The 15776-nt window shown below is 41.5% G+C and overlaps 1 protein-coding gene and 1 long non-coding RNA gene across 2 annotated transcripts in view; one reads left to right on the top strand and one right to left on the bottom strand.

Annotated features, from left to right (window-relative positions):
* Positions 1-15776, top strand: part of LOC114664072 (G2/M phase-specific E3 ubiquitin-protein ligase-like) — a 266316-nt gene that overhangs the window by 174571 nt on the left and 75969 nt on the right. The window lies entirely within an intron of this gene.
* Positions 6674-10861, bottom strand: LOC114644278 (uncharacterized). Its single transcript, XR_003714921.2, has 3 exons — positions 10704-10861; positions 8040-8254; positions 6674-7093 (listed from the first exon to the last, which is right to left on the bottom strand). It is a non-coding gene; the product is annotated as an uncharacterized LOC114644278 (long non-coding RNA).

Below are 15776 nucleotides of genomic sequence, written 5' to 3'. Positions count from 1 at the left end.
AACAAGGCTGCATGAAGTGCAGTCGTCAGCATTGTTAGTGTGCTTTAGCTTCTAGAACTTACTAGTCTGAGCAAGGCTGAGCCCATGCAGGAGTGACACACTAACTTCTATCTTGGAGTCTTTAGAAAAATCCAATAGCGTGAGGAACTTCTAATTTGGTCAGTGAGTTGATATAAATGACATCCACTTGAACCTTCTAGCAGGATCAAAGATTCCTGTCCTGGGGCCTCATGTATAAACGGTGCATACGCACATAAATGTCACGTACGAACGTTTCCATGTTCAAATCTCGGTGTATAAAACCTAAACTTGGCGTAAAGCCACGCACATTTCCACGGTAGCTCATACCCTGGCGTACGCAAGTTCTCCGCTCGGTTTTGCAGACTGGCGGCACCCAGCGTCAGCGCAGTGCTACTGTTCCAGTGTGGTTTCCCTTTCTTTTTTAGATCCACATCCCTGACGTGGCTTTATAAATACACTGAAATTAGCCACAAATTTTTTATTAGTTTAATGCATCTGATTGTAATTAACCTGTAATAATATAATGGTCCACAGATTGGTCAAACTATTCTAAATACCATAGCTGCTTTAGCGTTGTTACTGTTACTGCACCTTCGTCTTCTTCTTCTTTCAGCTGCTTCCATTAGGGGTTGCCACAGCGGGTCATCTTTTTCCATATTACTCTCACTGCACCACTCAGAGTATTTATATCACTGTATCAGAGTGGGGAATCACAGATCTACAGCAGCTGATCGGAAAGAGAATTATCATTACAGTATCAAGTACACGCTGCCTCAGCCATTTGCTGTTTGAACTGCTCTCATACGACAAACATTTCAGAGCCTTTCCTGTACGGACCTCGTGGTTCAGAAAGTTTCATTACAAGAACTCTAAACGCACTCCATCAGTCCATCAAGTGCTCCTTGTAGAACTGTTTGTACTTATTAGTCCGACTCCGACCCCACATCCTAATGCTAAATCATTTTCTAATTCTCGAATTCAGGGTGGTGTTTTATAAAGAACCAGTAACGGCGCACTGCTGTAACGATAACGTGCAGTGAATACACTTGACTTGAGCATTCCTAGTTTTCAGACTCTTTCTTTCTCTGTACGTTTACCATTCGTTTGCTCAGAGGTTGATATGCTTGTTGTTTCCTGAGCAGCTCTTCTTTTCTCCACCCTAGCGGCCCGCTTCTTCTCTTCTTTTGTCAGCATCTTTTCAAATTAAAACTGATTAAGTCAGTGTTTGTGTTGCAATTACTTAGTACGTTTTCTTTAATTTCTCACTTAAGCTGGCACCTAAGTCTTCAATTTGCCTCAAGAATGATTTAAGATAGGAAAAGGTAGGGGAAGTGATGGCGAAGACGGTAGGAATGACAATGGCGCCCATACGTATGCGCTGTATGTCTGCTCTGCTGGCCACTGCCGAGAGTTGATTCTACTATAAAATAAAAAGGAATAAGGGGCAGTACGGTTGCGCAGTGGTAGTGCTGCTGCCTCGCAGTAAGAAGACCTGGGATCGCTTCCCGGGTCCTCCCTGCGTTGAGTTTGCATGTTCTCCCCATGTCTGCATGGGTTTCCTCTGGGTTCTCCGGTTTCCTTTCACAGTCCAAAGACATGCAGGTTAGGTCCATTGGCGATCCTAAATTGTCCCTAGTGTGTGTGTGTGTGTGTGTGTGTGTCCTGTGGTGGGCTGGCGCCCTGCCCGGAATTTGTTCCTGCCTTGCGCCCTGTGCTGGCTGGGATTGGCTCCAGCAGACCCCCTTGATATTAGGATATAGCAGGTTGGACGATGACTGACTGACTGACTGACTGAAAAGAGTGGAGGTCAGTCGTCACCCTGAGAGCAGATAGTAGACGTCACGTAGTATTTGTGTACCAAATTTCAGGTCAATAGATCAAGCGGTTTGCGAGCTACAGGTGATTTAAAATCCTGGACAGACAAACGGACAGCCACGGTAGCGTATTATTTATAAATATAATCTACTGTATGCACTTTTTTTACTTTTTTTTCGCATGTTGAACTTGGCATTAAATAAGATGCTGGGTATTGTGGAAGGTGAAATTATTACTTCATAAAAACATGCCTGTGTATTTTCAACGTTCTCGTTTTTCATTTCAGTTCAGATACTCCGTTCTTCCTTTGGTTGCCTCTTCCAGTTTTGTCATTTTGATATTCCTGACTACGACTTTGTGGAGTCAAGCACCTTCTGGTCTTTCTCAAAATAATCAGTAGACCCTCCACATGTCTCTTAACACCACGTCACCATCATTTTCCTATCGCTTCTTTTCTTTAAAGCCTAGTGCCACTGCCTACAGTGTATTTAAATCAATGTCCTTCTCCATATGAATGTATGCTATGCCCTCACTCGCCTGCTAGCACTCGTGCACTCCGTTTGAACGCTCTGTACTGCTTTATCCATATATGCTTTTACAGTTTATAACTCACTCTCACAGGAGATGCACACTTACTCTGGACTGCTAGCTGCTATGGCACTGCTTATTAACTGACTATACTGCCATCTTCTACTGCCACTCACACTGCTCCAGGGCCTGGGCAGCACTGTGCCCCGCACCAGCTTCAGAGTTTCAACAACACTCAGTTTTTATTGCTTAATTCTGTGGTTAGAAAACATCAAAAAAATCCTGGTAAAAAAATATGCTACATTAAGACGAACTCTCCAATCAAAGTAACATGCAGCAGCTTCAGCACTTTGGAGGGGTGAAGCTTTATGAAACTCCTAGACTGGCACATCTACACTTACTGTAGAAAATCTACCCACTGGTATAGCAGAGCAGAGGCTCTTATGCTGAGGTGAGGTGTTTGAAATCTGATTCTTTGATTTACTCATCAGGAGCAGAGAGCGGTTCAGGGAATCAGAGACGACCACGGGAGGTGAGTTTGGTTCTTTTAAATATCCTTGAAAATTAGACGTATGTTTTGATTGGGACTTTATGGCTGCTGATATCCTCAGGCAGGAATACAACTGATTTGAAGTTTATTTGTTGATTTTATGGCACTCCACCATCCACAAATGTGTGTAGAAGAAATTGAATCATTTTAAAAATTAATGAAAGTATTTTCTTATGCTTTGAGCACTTAATGAATTGTAGTATGCTGTTTGTTTTCCTTGATAGTCACCAGTGGTGATTCCAGCCTATCTATTTGTGTGTTCTCTTTCCTCCATTTTTCTCCATTCTTTGGTCATCAGTGAATGGCAAGCTCTGGGTTCAGGACAGCCTTGTTCTTCTTCTTCTTTCAGCTGCTCCCATTAGGGGTTGCGGTTGCCACAGCAGATCATCTTCTTCCATATGTTTCTGTCCTCTGCATCTTGTTCTGTCACCCCCATCACCTGCATGTCCTCTCTCACCACATCCATAAACCTTCTCTTAAGCCTTCCTCTTTTCCTCTTGTCTGGCAGCTCTATCCTTAACATCCTTCTCCCAATATACCCAGCACCTCTTCTCTGCACATGTCCAAACCAACACAATCTCCCTCTCTGACTTTGTCTCATAACCATCCCACCTAAACTGACCCTCTAATGTCCTGATTTTTAATCCTGTCCATCCTTGTCACACCCAATGCAAGTCTTGCATCTTTAACTCTGCCACCTCCAGCTCTGTCTCCTGCTTTCTGGTCAGTGCCACCATCTCCAAACCATATAACATAGCTGGTCTCACTACCGTCCTGTAGACCTTCCCTTTCACTCTTGCTGATACCCGTCTGTCACAAATCACTCCTGACACTCTTCTCCACCCACTCCACCCTGCCTACACTCTCTCTTTTTATCACCTCTCTTCACAATCCCCATTACTCTGTACTGTTGATCCCAAGTATTTAAACTCATCCACCTTCGCCAACTCTACTCCCCTCATCCTCACCATTTCATTGACCTCCCTCTCATCACACACATGTATTCTGTCTTGTTCATACTGACCTTCATTCCTCTCCTCTGTAGGGCAAACCTACAACTCTCCAGGGTCTCCCTACTCTCTCTACAGATCACAATGTCATCAGCAAACATCACAGTCCACGGGGACTCCTGTCTAATCTCGTCTGTCAACCTGTCCATCACCATTGCAAATAAGAAAGGGCTCAGAGCCGATCCCTGATGTAATCCCACCTCCGTCACTCCTACCGCAGACCTCACCACAGTCACACTTCCCTCGTACATATCCTGTACACCTCTTACGTACTTCTCTGCCACTCCCGACTTCCTCATACAATACCACAGCTCCTCTCAGTCACCCTGTCATTTGCTTTCTCAGGTCCACAAAGACGCAATGCAACTCCTTCTGACCTTCTCTAAACTTCTCCATCAACATCCTCAGAGCAAACATCGCATCTGTGGTGCTCTTTCTTGGCATGAAACCATCCTGCTGCTCACTAATCATCATCTCACTTCTTAACTGAGCTTCCACTACTCTTTCCCATAACTTCATGCTATGGCTCATCAGTTTTATCCCCCTGTAGTTACTGCAGTCCTGCACATCCCCTTTAATCATAATATCGGCCCACCAGTCCACTTCTTCTCCACTCCTCAGGCATCCTCTCACTTTCCAAGATTCCATTGGAATCCACTGGCGTCCCCACCGGGTATTGTTCCTGCTTTGTAAGTGCGATAAGCTTCAGCTCCATTAAGCATCAATTCTAAATGTGACAAAATGTACATTGATGAATTAGACACATTTCTAAAACAACAAAAAAAAAACACACAAATAAATAAAAAGATATATTTTAGTTGGAAAATTACATGTGAATAAGGGTTAAAACAGTGGAATTGTAGTTTATGCTTTATACAAAAACTCAGCATTTTCAACATTCCTACCCTGAAAATATCAGTGAAGATACTGGACTTAAGCAACACAGCTTGTGTTCGTTAGCTTTGACTGGAAGTTATGGGTAAAAAGATATCAAACATTTCCTTGCATAAATAAATTGATATTACGTACAAAACTATTACTCATTTAATTGGGAGATGAGTACTGATTATGACCTTTCACACTATCTACCAGTTATATAGTGCCTTTCATGTCTATCTATCTTATAGAGCCTGAAATAAATCGTTCAGAATTAGTCAGGTGGTATCATGGCTGCCTGCTGTCCCAAAGTGGGCAGGTGGGTTTGTGAAATGGACAGGTGTGGCTGAGTTAGTTTATTATGTTTTATTTTTGTGAACATTCTCAAAACTATGTTTTTTCTTTTTTATATATTGTGCATTTTGTTTAATGTGAATGTAATCAGTGTATCTTTTGTAAATAGTTCCTGTTTGCCTGTTGTAGTAGGGGGCCTTTAATTAATGTAACACCCATAGGACGCACATGTTGCATACAGCAGACTCCTGGCAAAAGCTGGATGACGCTTCTCAATACGCTCCGTCTCTTGTGTAAGCTGACGTTTTGAATTTGTGTTTTATGTCTGAAACTGCATGGAAACATCACGTCTTGTGGTTAGTGATGTGTCTTGAGGTTCTGTTGTCACTTTTGGTTGGCAGAAATGGATTTTAAAAGTGTTTGGTTTAATGGAGATGCAGCCTCATTAGTATATCGTTTGGTTTGCTACAGGAGACCGAGAAGAGCGCCCGACGCTGTGTGTGCCGACTGTGCCCCTTACTGCTTGTCTTGTAGTTGGATGACGATGTTACAGAATCCGGATATTGGTGTGTCTGTCTTCCTTAAAGCATCAGCAACCATTTTAAAGCCACAACACAGGCACCATTGTCTTTTAGTGATGCTTGCTGGTCATCAGCATTCGAGCCTCGTCAGACCGATGGCAATGCCTACCTGCACCGTTGGGTCTCCGTAGTGGAGTACAATGGCCTCCAGGCATGGGTCAAAGGGACTTGAATCTGAAGTTTCCTCTTCTGTTGCTACTGGACTCTTCATCAGCAGAAGATGCGCACACACACATACAGTGCATACGTGTATGGCTCTGGTCCTCTGTTTTATTTGAATTGCTCCGTGTCACTTGTAGGCTTGTCATCAGTGAAGGTGGGCTGCAAACTGGAGAAGTAAAGATGCAGCCCTAGCACTCCCCACCCAGCTGACCGCTCCGTTTTCTTCATCTAACTCTCCCATCTTTCTCTGTCTACTGATGTCCAGCTTGCTCATGCACTTGGCAGAGTGTACAAGATCAGCCAGGGTGTATCACCTGTACCTCGCGGTGGGACACGTGTGACTTTTCTGTACAGGTGGAAGCTGCCATCCTACAGAGTAACCAGCATGTTGTCAGATCCATGGAGTTAAGAAAAAACAAACAAAACAAAACGCCTCACAAGTACTTGATGAACATTGTTTTCTTTAATTCAATTTATCAAAAGTATAACACAAAAACAGAGAACCAACAACACTGGAATTGAAAACAAACACTCTGAAAAATTTCCATGGTGGTCCCAACCTGTGAAGAAAGAACAAAAGGTAAATGAATCAGCAGCCATCATACTTCCAGCACATTCTGCCTTTCCTCTCTACTCTGTCACACACAAACACAGCTAACCCCCGTAGATCTGGGGACATTTGCGTCACTGTGGCCACAATATTCCCACAATGTGTGCTTCACCGCTGGATTTGGTGATTTGAACCTCATTGTATCTAGTCCAGTCGTGAGTGAAGCAAACTGTCGATGCCAACATCCCAGTCTGCCCAGTCACTCTCTGTATGGATTTAACATGTTGGGCCTAAGTGCACATGTTCAAACTGGACAAACGTGTCACAAATGTCAAAGAGAGAGGATGGCTGTGAAGTGTTGGAATTAATCTGATGCCAGCAGCACACAGTCATTTGGTTATCTGTGCTTTACAAAGGCTCATCTCAGATCTTTAGCAGAAACATTTTTACACTTACCATTAAACTGAGGCGTCTATTATGCCAGATCTTTTTCAAGTTGATCAATTTCTTTATTGTTATCTTCCACCTGCTTTAATCTATCAAATGCTTCGCCTGTCTTTTCTTTGATCCTTTCCTCCGTGTCTTCAATTTTAATAGTAATTGATTTACAGCTCTTAACAACTGTACCAACTGACCGTGATTTCCATTTATTGCAATCATATAAATCGCACCTTTCTAATTTAAATGTTGTAAATCTTCGCCGAGTCTGAAATGAAAAGTAAGGCCAGAAATTAATGAACCCACCTGTTCTCAGTGTCCTGACACATTTTAGACAACAACATGCAATTCCACAGCAGAATGCTTTTCTCATCCTGTTGTGCTCCTACATCTCAAACGGAGGTGTAATAGAAACAGAAAGTATCCCAATGAAGGCGCACCCTCAGCTCCAGCTGCTTCTCATTCCACTTCTTGGGCTATCTTGTCATTGTCATTCTAATGTCTACAGTGTTGTGACTAAACTCTCACATGGTCACTTCACTCTTTCTTTTTCAGACACACCAAGTTGCTCTCCCATGATGAATCGGATTCTGCCCTACATGTTCACTGACCGTTTGCTGTGTCTTTTTTTTTGCTTAACCTAAATACTTGAACCTTTACCAAACAGCCTGCTCCCTGAAGCGGTTCACACATCATGTTTAGCTACATTGAGGTGCAGGTCACTCCTCAAAGTCTGCTACAGAACTATTAGAAAGACCAAGACACTGGGATGGTGCTGGGATATTGAAGCTCATTGAGGCGGACTTTGGTGAGCTGAGCTCCTGCTGGCTCTCAAGTAAAAATCAAGCCTATCTGTCACCTGTTGAGGAGGCCCTGAATAGGTGTGAAGGTGTCCTAAAGTCTGCAATAATGGTTCAAGAACTGAGATCTAAAGCACAAGGCTGTCACTTAAGTCACCACTTCTGACCCACTGCGTGAATTTTGTATTTTTACTCAATCTCATTGTCCAAAACTAGGACGTTACCGTGGCATTCTACAGGTGAAACATATAGTAGTAACAAACCAGAACCTGCCCTTTACTTCAAATTGATTACAGTGAAATACAGGGAAAAGAATGACATTGAAAAAACAAAAAACTAAACCTAACAACATTCAAAAAAAGAAAGAAAAAGAAAACGGCAAAGCCATTAAAGAGATGACAAAGCAGTTAATACCATTAGAGAGCCGCTCATAGGTCCAGTGTGCTTATTCTAAGGCTGTCAGACGCATGTGAAGACTTTGGTCCAAAAAGAAACGTCAATTTTTTGCATTCCCAAAATGCTTAGTGAGGCAGGAGCCAGACTGCCTGAGTGTGTCCGCTGCAGCGCTGGACCGCACACTGGGATGTATGTTGCAGCCATTGATATGGACCACCTGGAATTCTTGGGGGCTGCAACAGAAAAGGAAAAGGGAATGTGAAAGATAAAGCAACGTAGGGCAGATGGGAAAGAATATGCCGATAACTCCACAATGGAGTAAAGTGCAAGTTAGATAAAAAAAAAAGTGCAAGCAAAAGTCATATCGCAGGATGGAAGACAAATGAAATAAATTAATCGTTAATGTCTCGAAAAGATGAGAAAAGCAAAATGTTCAGGAGAATCCGAGGACTCACTCATCATCTGTAATAAGAATCTAAGTTTAATGTCACTGTGCTCTGTACAAAAATTATTTTAGAAATCCACTGACATGTACAGGTCAGGCCAAAGTTAGCACACAGGGGCTCTCAGCATTAAGAACTGCTAGGCAAGCATTTGAAGAGAGGAGGTACAACTACGAAAATAGGCATTGAAGTATTTCTGTATGTTTGAGATGAAATGGAATCAAAGTCGGCCTTAGGGCGAAACGAACGCTTTGGGATCACAGCTGGAGGTGCCCACTGCGCCCAAGGTTTTTGTTTTTTTTCCTGTGATGCGCGACGCTGCTGCGGAGGACCCAATGGAGCAACAGACTCCTTCACTCCAACCTCTATTACTAATTTTTTTATATATATAATTCACAGGCAACGTATTCCATCACCTGATTACTCCACGTGGACATCTCCACTCGGCACTCCAATCTTCATTACGCTTCACTCACGCCCAAGTTATTTTATACGTAAATCTGAATATCTTGAAAGTATGAAAACAAGCTTTAAAACCGAATAAAAATGTAAAAACAAAATAATGTGGATCTCATCTTCATAAAATAAAAAAAATATATAAAAAATATAAAAAGCAAAAAAAAAAAAAAGTGGTTGGCCTAGCTATTTACCTCCACGTGCTGCCTGGTGGAAACAGCAAAAGCTGGCTAAAATGTAGCTTTATCTGTTAATGTATCGTCACTAAAGATACTTATGCGGGCCCGCTCCGACCTCCATCACTCATACCCTTCACTCAGGGCCTTGTACGACAGTCTGCAAATTTGGCTCCTGTCAGTGTGTTACGGTTACGGTTGTCAGTGTCAAACGGAAATTGTCAAAAAGTGATGGTTGTAGATGCCGGGAAAACGCATTTCTGCAGCTCAGAATGTAGGAAATCGCTTGGCGGCCGGAGCTCTGCCCCGGACCCCCTAGCTGCAGGGGTCGGGCCCCGTACGGTATCAGTTTGCTTCGGGCCCAAAATTGTCTAGGGACGGCTCTGATGGAATCCTCTCCTTCCCTAAAGGTCTGCACGTGGAGAAGACAGTATAACAGACTTGGACAGCAGCCAAACACTTTGAAGCCGATGGACAGATGGGCGATATCGTCATCCGTCCTGAAAAGCCTTCCAGCGACAAAAAATGGCATCCCTAATGCCATGTAAATCGTCAGTAAAGAAAGCCAAGTTATTTTCTCTTATGTGATTTTTAATGCCGTATCACTATGGGAGGGATATCGCCTTTAATATCATATCTATATAGTTTTCAGTTACTTAAAACCCCGCAATTACACAAGAACTTATTCCAACTAGGGAGACAGCGACCCCTACAGGAACAAAATGGCGTAATCGAGCAGGATTGTGGCTAAATTAATAACCGTATCATATTTATTATGCAATATTTATGTAGCAGCAAAGGACCATTTTATCTGTAGTGTGTTCAGGACTTACAGTGTTCACTCCAGAGTGTCGATCAGGACACTGGCAAATGATGCAGAGAATTCCACAAAGCAGCTTAGAATGAAATTGAATTCAATTATTTGAAGATATACACCTGTATTCGAATAGGTATAGGTGTATGTGTGTGTGTGTGTGTGTGTGTGTGGTCTACAATAAAAACAAATACATAAAACTTATTGGTAAATTGAACAAAGTCCACTAGATGGCAGTATTACTCAATTTAGGCACTAGATTACCGATAGTATAGAATCAACTCGGGCGGCACGGTGGCGCAGTGGTGAGTGTTGCCTCGCAGTTAGGAGACCTGGGTTCGCTTCCCGGGCCCTCCCTGCGTGGAGTTTGCATGTTCTCCCCGTGTCTGCGTGGGTTTCCTCCGGGCGCTCCAAAGACATGCAGGTTAGGTGGATTGGCGATTCTAAATTGGCCCTCGTGTGTGCTTGGTGTGTTTGTGTGTGTCCTGCGGTGGGTTGGCACCCTGCCCGGGATTGGTTCCCTGCCTTGTGCCCTGTGTTGGCTGGGATCCAGCAGACCCCCGTGACCCTATGTTTGGATTCAGCGGGTTGGAAAATGGATGGATAGAATCAACTCAATAACGTAATCAGTACATAGTATTAACAAACGTATAGTAAAATGCATTGATGCAATACCATAACTCTTATTAAATAATATTGCTGCATGTAAGTAACACTAAGGCACATTCCCAACTCTTAAACAACTTGCACCTTAACGTATAAAAATATACAAGTAAAATGCAAACTAACTCACCTCTGGTCATTAACGCACACTTCTTATTTATTCAGGACATTACTGACTCTTACTTATAACAAACAAATGTTTCAGTACACGGAAATGACTACTGCAGCACACGTGCATCTCCTTCGCTTTTTTTTTAACATCCCATAATATGCGCTCTCGTGCATTCTGGGAGGTGCACCTTTAAATGTGAGCCGTGTCTCTTTATTATTGACTAGACAAAAAGCCCGTTTCGACAACGTAAGATGAAACGGGCACGAGTTTGTGTCAGTGGTGTATGAAGAACAAAAGATAAGTAAGAAATAAATAAGAAAGTGATGTAAGTAATGATGATTAACTAAGAGGTTTGGGATATGTATGACTTTATCACGGCAAAAAATACTGTACACGTAAAAAAGACATGCTATCTATGACAACTTTTTTTGTTTGTATACTGGAGGCCTGTCAGTATGCAACTAAAGTTGTAAAATCTCTCTGTAGACTAACTAGATTTTTTGTGAAGACACTCTCACTGTTTGGTAGTAATTTCCCTTGATGTGGCCCATCTTTAACTTGCACCATCACATCACTCGCCCCCTGAAAGTACTTAATAATAAGATGTTCTTACGTATTATTTTGAGTATGAGGGCTGGCTGTGATTGTGGCTAATATCCTACACCTGGGCGGAAGGATTTGGGATTTCAGAATAATAATCCCGAAATGCATAGGCTAAATCCGCCGCCTGCCGCGATGAAGCAAACTTTCTCTTTAGAGGCATTTGTATAAGTTGGAAGTGAGACGAACTTTGAAATATTTCAGTCATGAATGTAATTGTTGAAGACAGTTGTATAATGCGTTGGCTAAATCCGCCGCCCTCCGTGATGTTGGGGTTGGATTTCGGTCTCATAAGGTTTTTCGGGCAGCGGCGCAGAAGGCAACTGCGCATTCGTCTTCGGACAGTCGCGAGTGACGAGGCAGGTGAATTATGTATTAAGATACCTCTCTAACACACTACATCTTTGTGTATGTCAAGATAAGTAATTGTTAAACACTTCCTTATATGAAAGTTGATGTTAACTTCTTGTAATTGAGGGATGATCCCCTAACTCGCACGAGAGACATGGCGGTTATAAGAAAGATGGCTGACCTGTAAATGAAACACTAGAGTAATTCATTAGTAAAGACTTTATTTAAATAAATCTTTCTGTGTTACTTTCAACTGCATTAAAGTCACATATTACAGAACCCAAATAACATGACAGTGTAGTCAAGCAAATTCTGGTCCTTCTCACAATAATCTTCGTCATTCCCCTAATGCTTCCTTTCTTTAAAGTCTAGTACCACTGCCTTCACTGTATTTAAACCAATGTCCTTCTTGTAGACTTATCTCGGTCAACTGGAAGAATCCTAACTCTCCTATTCTAAGTCAGTGGGTAACTGATGTTATATTTTTTTTGAAACTGGAAAAAATCAAATTCGCACTTATAGGATCTGTACAAAACTTTTTGAGAACCTGGCAGGATCTCATCAATAACATTTTAGAATAAGCATTTAAATTGAGGAAGCAGGTTCTCTCCCCTCTTTTACTCCATTTATCTTTATTCATTTATCTATTTACTTATTTTCCTAGCTTTAAGTTTTGCTCTGCTGGCCTAGCTCTCTTTCTCAGGGGTGGGATTGATTTGTTTCAAACCTTTTTTTTTGTAAAACTTGAGTTATTTGTATGGAATGCTATTTGATTTTAATAAAATGAAAACAAATAATAAATCAATGTCCTTCTCCATATGAATGTATGCTCTGCCCTCACTCGCCTGCTAGCACTAGCGCACTCTGTTCTCAGAACTGTGTACTGCTTTATCCAGATACGCTTTTTACACTTTAAATCCTTCACACAAGAGACGTACACTTACTTTGGATTGTTAGCTGCTACAGCAGTGGTTATTATCTGACTGTCCTGTCAGCTTCTACTGCCTCTTGCACTGCTCCCTGGTCTGGGCAGCACTGTGCTCCACAGCAGCCGAAAAGTTTCAACAAACCACAGAAAAGAGCCACAAAGATCCTGGTGAAGGGAAGTGCTGGGCTTACATGAACTGTCCGATCAAATTAACACGCAATGAAGCTCTGCATTTTGTTCATCACAGCACAGGGTACCCAGGAGGGATGAAGCTTTATGGAACTCCCAGGCTGGCATCTCTACACTTACTGTAGAAATCTAGCCACTTGTATAGCAGAGCAGATGCTGTTATGCTGAGGTGAAGTAATAATAATAATAATACATTTTATTTATACAAGGTGCCTTTCAGGGAACTCAAGGACACCGAACAACAATAAATAAATAATTAAATAAAAGACACAATTATAAAAAACTTAAAACATCAGAAAATCTAGAAATTAAAACCAAACAAAACCATTATAATCAGGAGGAAAAAGAAAAAGCCATTTTAAACAGATGCGTTTTAAGTTTACATTTGAAGGATGAATATGATTTGATATTTCGGAGATCCGCAGGCAATGAATTCCAGAGCTTGTGAGCAGAACGGCTGAAAGCTCTGCTCCCCATGGTGGTTAGACGGGCGGGAGGGACAGTCAGATGGGTGGAGGAAGAGGATCTAAGGTTACGGGATGGAATGGCAACATGAAGAAGGTCAGACAGATATGGAGGGGCGAGGTTATGGATGGCCTTAAATGTTAATAGTAGAATCTTAAAATCAATACGAAACTTACGAATACGAAGTGTCTGATATCTGATTTTTTGATTTACTCATCAGGTGCAGGGAGCAGTTCAGGGGGTCGGTGACCGTCAAGAAGGGTAAGTTTGGTTCTTTTAAATATCCTTGAAAAGCAGATGTGCATTTTTATTGGCACTTTATACCTGCTGATTTCCACAGGCAAGAATATAACTAACTTGAAATCCATTTGTTGATTTCATTGCACTCCATCTTCCACACATGTCATGTATTGAAATAAATTAATCATTTTAAGAATGACTGAAAGTATTTTTTTATGCTAGGAGTACTTAATGAATTGTAATTGGATGTTTGTTTTCCTTAATAGTCACCAGCAGAGATTCCAGACTATCCATCTGTGTGTGCTCGTTCAATTATTTTCTTCCATTCTTTGGTCTTCTCTGAATGACTGAAACTTAATTTGATGTTCCTGTAATTCATAAACAACAATTCTAAGAGAGCGTTGTTAATAAATAGGAGTGTCCATTTCAGATGGCATCAAACAGATTGACGGCTCAGTAAGCGGAGGGCACTTTCTGGATGTTGGCTTGACTGTATGAAGTTTGCATTGTCTGCCATTGTTTGCTTGAGTTTACTACATGTCCTGTCATTTCTTCCATTCCATCTGGCACACACACACACACACACACATATACATATATATATATATATATATATATATGTGTGTGCGTGTGTGTGTGTGAGTGACTGTGTTTATCTATATGCCAAGTCTCTCTGAACCTACTGATAGGCGTAGGCTAACAAGACACTGAGAACAAAAGTTCTGTTTCTTTTTATTAGTGTATCAGTACTCCTATCCCAAATAAATCAGAAATAGTTTTGTTAATTATATCAGTTTATATATATATATATATATATATATATATATATATATATATATATATATATTCATTTTACAAAATGTTTCTAATTCAACCATGTACATATTTCACATTTGGAGCTGAATCTTATTGCTCTTGCAGAGCAGGAACAATACACGTTTGGGACACCAGTCCATCTCCAGGTGGACACACACACACACACACACACACACTCGGGTCAAGTTAGCAGCACAGATTCACCCAGCCTGCATGTCCCTGAACCGTGGAAAGAAACCAGAGAACACACAAAGACACACACACAAGTGTACGGGAGAACATGCAAACTTAACACAGGGAGCACTTGGGGTGTGAAGCTCAGTCTATTTGTTGAAAAATTGCAGAGCTGACTACTGTGCCATCCCCATTTACCATTCGCACTATAGCCTATGAACTAAAATGGTTATAAAAATTGCAGTTGCAAGTGAAGGTGCGAAACAACTTGTGGCTACCGCAGGAACTTACATGTGGCGTTTCACATTAATCCACTCCGTTGTTTTATAAAAACAAACGTTTATTTTCCATGTTATATATTTCTACAGTCATAAATGAAACTCCAAACAGACACAGTAAGAAAACCGTGTGTTACCACAGCCCTATTAATCCATGCCCAAACTTACAATAACTTCCCATCAGTCCCGTTACCTGGCACCCCTTCTTAAAGTAACAATATCCAATTAAAACTGAATAATTATCTAGCCCCATACGATATATATATAAACTAATCCTGAACTACAAAAATATATTTAGCATCATTTCAAATTACCTGAACATAAAAATGTTAATACAGAACTTGGCTCATACAACAGTGATGACTTAGACTGGCGTATTAATAACTCAGAAGTCACAGTTGTAGTCCCTGGATTCAGTAATGGTCATTTTTTCCAAAATGCGTCCCTGTCATCGGCTTTTTCAGTGAATTCCTGAAAGCGGTGTCCTCACAGAGCGCTGGCACACGGGCCTAGAAGGACTGTGGTCATGAACTTTAGGTACAGCAACAGACAAGGGAGAGCAACCCAGAATCCCCACATTTAAGGTGAATTCCGTAACTCAGATGCCACACATCATGGAAGCCACTTGGCATGATTCGCACTCAATGGGTGTCTCCGATGTCTTCCTGTATCTATTACAATAGACTACAGCTGTGAAATCTGATAAATCGCAAAATAAATTCTCAAAGAACTTAGAAATTAGCTATATTATATTAGTAAACACCTGGTAAACAGAACAAGTTCACAGTCCTTGACATAAATGAAATCCAAGGATGTCCTTTATTTTCAACCAAGGTTAAACATTGAAGTGGACGAGGGCTCACGAGAGCCATCCTCCAGTTGGCAACAGTTTGGAATATCCTGGATGGGGCGATAGCCTTCAAAATATCATTCTTTTTACCTTCTCCTTCCACAGCCCCCTGTTTCCCCTTACCACTTTGAAGTCTGATGTCATAAGGATGACCCCCAGAAGAAGTTGCCACAGACTTTAATAGTAATACATTTTATTTA

The sequence above is a fragment of the Erpetoichthys calabaricus genome, chromosome 13 (genome assembly GCF_900747795.2).
Source record: "Erpetoichthys calabaricus chromosome 13, fErpCal1.3, whole genome shotgun sequence".
NCBI classification, from domain to species: domain Eukaryota; kingdom Metazoa; phylum Chordata; class Cladistia; order Polypteriformes; family Polypteridae; genus Erpetoichthys; species Erpetoichthys calabaricus.
The sequence above is the reverse complement of the archived record's forward strand: the minus strand, read 5'-3'. Positions and strand labels throughout refer to the sequence as shown.